The sequence below is a fragment of the Callospermophilus lateralis genome, chromosome 1 (genome assembly GCF_048772815.1).
Source record: "Callospermophilus lateralis isolate mCalLat2 chromosome 1, mCalLat2.hap1, whole genome shotgun sequence".
NCBI lineage: Eukaryota > Metazoa > Chordata > Mammalia > Rodentia > Sciuridae > Callospermophilus > Callospermophilus lateralis.
In genome coordinates, this window is record NC_135305.1 from 222,946,916 (window position 1) to 222,953,095 (window position 6,180).

Genomic DNA, 6,180 nt, shown 5'->3' on the forward strand with positions numbered 1-6,180 from the left:
CCCAGGGGGCCCGGGGAGCACAGGGACAGGTGACAGGGTGACTCAGGAAAGCAGCCCTGGGTGTAGAGGCCCGTCTCCTGCTCACGCGCTGCCCTCTGGTGGGCCCACAGGCAACACGCCTGGCTGTCCACAGCGACCAGACCTCGGGGCTGCAGTGGGCCACCACGGGACAGTGGCCGATTAAAAAGCCCCCTCCAGCCAGGCGGGTGGCCCTCGCCTTCATCCCAGCAGCTCCGGAGGCCCAGGCAGGAGGACGGAGTTCAGAGCCAGCCTCAGCGACAGCGAGGCCCTGAGTAGCTCCGCGGGACCCTGTCTCTCAATGAATGTAAAACAGGGCTGGGGACTGGCCGGTGGCCGAGTGCCCCTGGGTCCATCCTTGGTACCAAAAAACAGACCCAACCAAAACACAAGCCCCTCCCTCCTGATGGCCGTCCTGCTCCTCCCCAGTCCCCGGCGCCTCAGGCCCGGCCGAGCCTCCTGCTCACTCGCAGCCTGGACCCAAGGCCTCCCTGCTGAGGCCAAGAGCGGCCATCGTCACCAAGTCACGCTGAAAGACAAGGTGCCCACGAGGGTCCCCACAGTCTGCCTGCCGACTGTCCTCACCAGGAGCGGCGTCCCTGGCCGCCACCCTACCCGGAGCACCCCAAGTGTCCTGGACAATGCCCCTGGACACCACCCAGTGTCCCCTGTGTGGCCCCGGTCACCCTGGTGGAGAGCCAGTGCCCTCCCGCCCAGCACAGTGCAGGAGAGGATGTCGGCCCTTGGCAGCGGGACGCAGGACCCCACCGCGGCTCCAGGCGGAATTTCTTTTTCTTTGCGTAAAGTCAAACTCCGTTTCTCAGTTTTTCCAAACCATTTTTCTTTCTCTTCTGGGATGGTCTGCTCATGTCCTTTGAGTCGCTTCAGTCGGTCTTTTCTTATTGATTCGTAGACGATCTTTACATACTCGCTGACCAGAAAAGGAATCTGCAGGTGAGTCACAGGTCTCTCTCTCAGGTCTGCCCGGGTCTCGGGCCTTTCTGCCTCACAGAAAAACCGGACTTTCCCGTAATTCAACCTGACGTCCTTACGGCTGCTGGCGCTGTACTTGCTCCCAGGCTCCTCCTTCGCGACCCTCAGTCCCCCGTATTTTCTTCCAGGGCTTGGAGTTTGACCTTCCAGGCCCGGGTCCCCGGACGTGCTCACGGCTGGCCACTTCGCCCTTTGGTGATGCCGACGGAGGAAGATGGGTCCCATGGGGGATATCTAGGCTTTTCTCAGGGACCAAAGAGACCGTGTCCCCTGCAGGCAGCACCTGAGGGAGACCCTGTACCCACAGCTGGGAACTCAGAGCACAGAGGGCGGAGTGGGACGGTGACAGCAGTGTCCACAGAGCCACGTGACCGTAGAGCCCGGGCAGGGAACGGGAAAGAGCAGGAAAACCCTTGAACAGGGGTTTCAAATGACACTGGGGGACAGTCCCTCCCCGCTCTCAGGGGCTCGAATGCTGCCCTCCAGGCTGGGGACCCGCTGGACAGAGAGGCCGAGAGCAGCTGTGCAGTGGACAGGCCCTGAGGTCCCCACGGGCGCCCAGTGGCCGAGGCGCCACAGGTCAGGGTGAGGAGCAGGGCGTCCCCCCGCCACGTGCTCTTCCCAAACCCCGGTCCCCGGGCCCAGCCAGGACGACGCTGGCCAGCCCAGGCTGGGGACACCCCCAGGACCCTCAGCTCGTCCAGGCCCAAGAAACCAAGATCACCCAAGAAGCCGCCCAGCCCAGAGGAGCCTGTAGGGACGACAATGCCACCAGGGGTCCTGTGGGGTCCTGGGCCCAAGGGGACGCGGGTGGACAAGCTCGATTAATGGTAGGACTCAGTAAAGACTCAAGGGTGGAGTCCAGGCCGACGTGGTGACGGCTCCATTGACCTCAGTGAACAACGGCCAGTGCCCTTTGCTTTGGTCGGGGGACGCAGGACAGTCCTACACGTCGAGGGCCCGGGACTGGATGTGGGGCGCCTGACCACCGGCCACCCCCGTCCTGTGCAGATTTTATTCGGGACAGGGCCTCACTGAGTTGCTCAGGGCCTCGCTGTTGCTGAGGCTGGGGCAGGAGGACGAGGTCAAAGCCAGCCTCAGGAGGACCTCGTCCTCCTGCCCCAGCCTCCCGACGGTCAGTTCCGCTGCATCTCAGCTGAGCGGAAGGCGCCCCAGAGGTCCACCTGGGCCACGGCGAGCCACGGGGAGTCTCTGGGACCGAACGGTGGAGACTCGGGCCTGAGCCGGCTTTTCTCCATCACGGGAGCCCGAGTGCCCTGGAGAGCTGGGTCCCCAGCCCAGCCACGGCCACGCGCCTGTCCCCGGAGAGTCCGCCGTCCTCCCCTGATGTTTATTTGGCGCCCAGGGTCTACCACGCCCTCTGATGCTGAGCGCTGGGGACCAGGGAAGTCTCAGCCCCTCGGGGTCACCGGGTGTGCGCGGGGCTCACAGGGAGCCCACGTCCCCGTCACACGAGGAGCAGGTGGGGCAGGGCAGGACCCACTAGTCGGGGAGGCATGCCCGGTGCCACCAAGCCGAGGACCGCCTTCCCCAGGACTGGACAGGTGTCCGGGTGCCAGGCCACTGGGGAGGGGCAGCTCCCACAAAGGCCCATAGCGAGGGACCGGGTGGCTGAAGCAGGCCAGCGAGGGGGAGAGAGGGAGAGCAGGCAGGGGACGCCGCAGGTCCCTCGGGTCCCTGGGCTGGGGGAGGGCGGGACCTGGGGCCGGGGCCGAGGACGGTGCCCACCGGCGCCCCCTGGCGGCCGACACGGGGGTCGGGGAGCAGACGGCGGCAGCAGGGCAGCGGGCGCCCAGCATCCAGGTGGCCGCGACGCCTCAGACCAACTCCTCTCCCTCCTGGGGCCTCAGCGACCCTGCCCCTTAAGGGCGTGGACGCCTGGCCAGCCTTACGACTTCCTGGAGGCACTAGTCCCGGCGGCGAGCACAGTGACCACCAGCCACCCGCAGGCCGCAGGCCCCGGGGCGGGGTGACTGTCCCCCCACAGGTGAGGGGACCGCGCAAGGAGCCGGGGCACCGCTGAGCGGCTGGAGGGTGGCCTCGTCTGGGGCAGGGCTTCGTGGAGGTGGCGTCCTTAGGACCGAGACCTAGCGGGACTGCGTGGGCCAGGGCCTGGGCAGCAGCCACCGGGGGCAAGGGCCCAGTGTCCCTCCTGAGAGCCTGCGGTCACTGTTCTCCTGGCCCAATCCCACCACCTTGCTCCACCCACGGAGCCCCCTGTCCCCGAGACCGGCCACCCAGAGTGGGCGCCCCCAGCGGTCTCCAGCTGGGAACAATCCATAGAGAGGGGCCATTAAGCCAGCGGCGGCCACAGAGCAAGGCACCGCTTTAATTTTCCACTGATTTGTCTGCGGTGGGTCCCCGGAGCTCAGCCTGTGTGGGGCGGAGGGGGGTGTCAGGTCCCAGGGCCGGGTGCCAGGCGGGCGGGCAGGGGACAGGACTGGGCGGGAGAGGCAGGAAGGGGTCAGCTCCTCAAATGTCCTCTCCCTGGTCCTGAAGTGGCCTCCCCAGGGCTGAGCTGGGCCCCTTGCCTTGAAGGACTTGGGAGGATGCCGCTGTCTGAGCCGCCACCTACCCACCAGCCACACCCACCCACTCATCCACCTGTCCACCCACCCTCTACCATCCACCTGTCCACCCATCCGTCCACCCATCCATCCACTCATCCATCCATCCATCCACCCATCCATCCATCCACCCATCAGTCCACCCATCCGTCCACCCATCCGTCTACCCATCCGTCCACCCACCCATCCACCCATCTGTCCGTCCACCCGTCCACCCACCTCCCTGCCTGCATTCCACTGACCCTGGATGCTGGTCACAAGATCACAGGCATCACCTTAGGGTGCAGGGCCTCTCTGTCCACTCAGCAGCCCCTGGACACCCTCCAGTCTCGGGCCTCAGTCCTCCTCCTCACATCTGCTCTTCCGCCCTGTCCCCATCTCGGGTCCAGTTCCACTGCCTCCCTGTCCCCGAGTTCAGGGTCCAGGCAACGGCCTCACTCCATCTCCTGGCTCCGCACGACCTGCTCCCTAGGGCCCTCCCTCCCCTGTCCCCGCCGTCCTGCCCACTCCAGTGCTCCCGCCGCTCCCTGCTGCCCTGAGGGAGGCCACCTCCATCACCTCTGCCACTCCTGGGCCACACTGGGCCACCTGGGCCACCTGGGCCACACTGGGCCACACCTGGGCCACACCTGGGCCACTCCTGAGCCACACCTGAGCCACACCTGGGCCACACTGGGCCACACCTGGGCCACACCTGGGCCACTCTGGGCCACTCTGGGCCCATGCCTGAGCTACACCTGCGCCACTCCTGGGCCACACCTGGGCCACACCTGCGCCACTCCTGAGCCACACCTGGGCCACACCTGGGCCACACTGGGCCACCTGGGCCACTCCTGGGCCACACCTGGGCCACTCTGGGCCCATGCCTGAGCCACACCTGAGCTACTCCTGGGCCAACCTGGGCCACACCTGAGCCACATCTGGGCCACACTGGGCCACACCTGGACCACGCCTGGGCCACTCTGGGCCCATGCCTGAGCTACACCTGAGCTACTCCTGGGCCAACCTGGGCCACACCTGGGCCACGCCTGAGCCACTCCTGGGCCACGCCTGAGCCACTCCTGGGCCACACTGGGCCACAACTGGGCCACGCCTGGACCACGCCTGGACCACGCCTGGACCACGCCTGGGCCACGCCTGAGCCACTCCTGGGCCACACTGGGCCAACCTGGGCCACACTGGGCCAACCTGGGCCACACCTGAGCCACACCTGGGCCACATCTGGACCACGCCTGGGACATGCCTGGGCCACACTGGGCCAAACCTGGGCCACACTGGGCCACGCCGGGGCCATGCCTGGGAGTCCCCCCACAGCTCCTCCGAGCTGCCTGGGCCGGCCTCCTGTGCCCGCAGGACTGGGGCGGGCTGTGGTCCCCGCCACCCGCCCTGAGCTGCTGCCTGTGGGCAGCCTGGCCATCAGGGCCTGTCCACACTCACCCTCTGGCCTGTGTCAGTCTGACCCGAGGATGAGGGTCCCCACCTGGAGATGGGGGTGCTGCTTCTGCCCCGCAGGCTGGTGGGGAGCCGCAGTCCACGTGACCAGGGGGCCGCCCCCTGGAGGTCCCTGGGGCTCCTGTCCCCAACCTTGGGAAGGCTGCGCCTGTCTGAGCCTGGGCGCCTGCCGCTGGGTGCTTCTAGAACTGGCCCCGCCGGCCTTTGTCCTTCTGCGGGGCCAGAGGAGGACGGGAGGACCTTGTCATTTATCAGCCCTCGAGAGAGGAGAGGCAAGCCCTAGGTGGGACACAAGAAGGGACTTCCAGAGGTCAGGAGGAGTGTCGGGAGCCTCGAGCAGGTGACGGCTTGTGGGTGAGGCTGGTCTCAGCTGCGGTGGGTGGTCGGGTGGTCGCTGCCCTCCACGTGGGCTCGGGGACCCCTCACCAGGTGGCCGTCAGCCCCCAGGTTCTGGGCGGATGCTCTGGGTTGGAATCCAGAGGGCTCCAGCCCTTGCCTCCCTGCTGGTGGGGCACGGGCACCGCCCTCTGGGGTTGAGGGTGACGGGACTCTGTCCTGGGCGCAGCCGACTGCCCCCCGCCTCGCGGCCCCGCCCTCCCTGCCCGCCGCGACATTCCCGGCGCTGGGGAAGCATTCCGTGGTCACAGCAGACTGCCTGGCTCCTCGGCCTCAGATGTGGGCAGAGTGGGCGGCGGCTGGCGGGCGCAGGCGGGGGCTGGGGAGACAGGCCCGGGACCCCCGCCCGCCCAGCGCCCTGCAGGGCCGGAGGCAGCGGGTGGAACTCCAGTCAGGTCTGGGGACCGCGGTGGGGCCTCCTGCCTCAAGCCCCCATGGCCCCGAGGGCTGCAGTCTGGAAGCCCAGGCTCCCGTGGCCCCCGCCGACCTGCCTGACCCTCGGCCTGCCCCTGTCCACGGCTCCTCTGCCCCAGCCACGCCTGCGCCTTGCCGAGCCTCCAGAAGGCCAGGCTCTCCGCCCCAGGGCCTTTGCACGGCCGCTCTCTGCTGCAGGCCTCTGACCCTCTGCAACGCCTCCTCTTCAGAGGCCCGATCCCTGCGCCCCGCATCCCACCCACCATCCTCTCCTGACTTCCTCACGCCCTCGTCCTTTGTGCGATTTCCTCATCCCTGG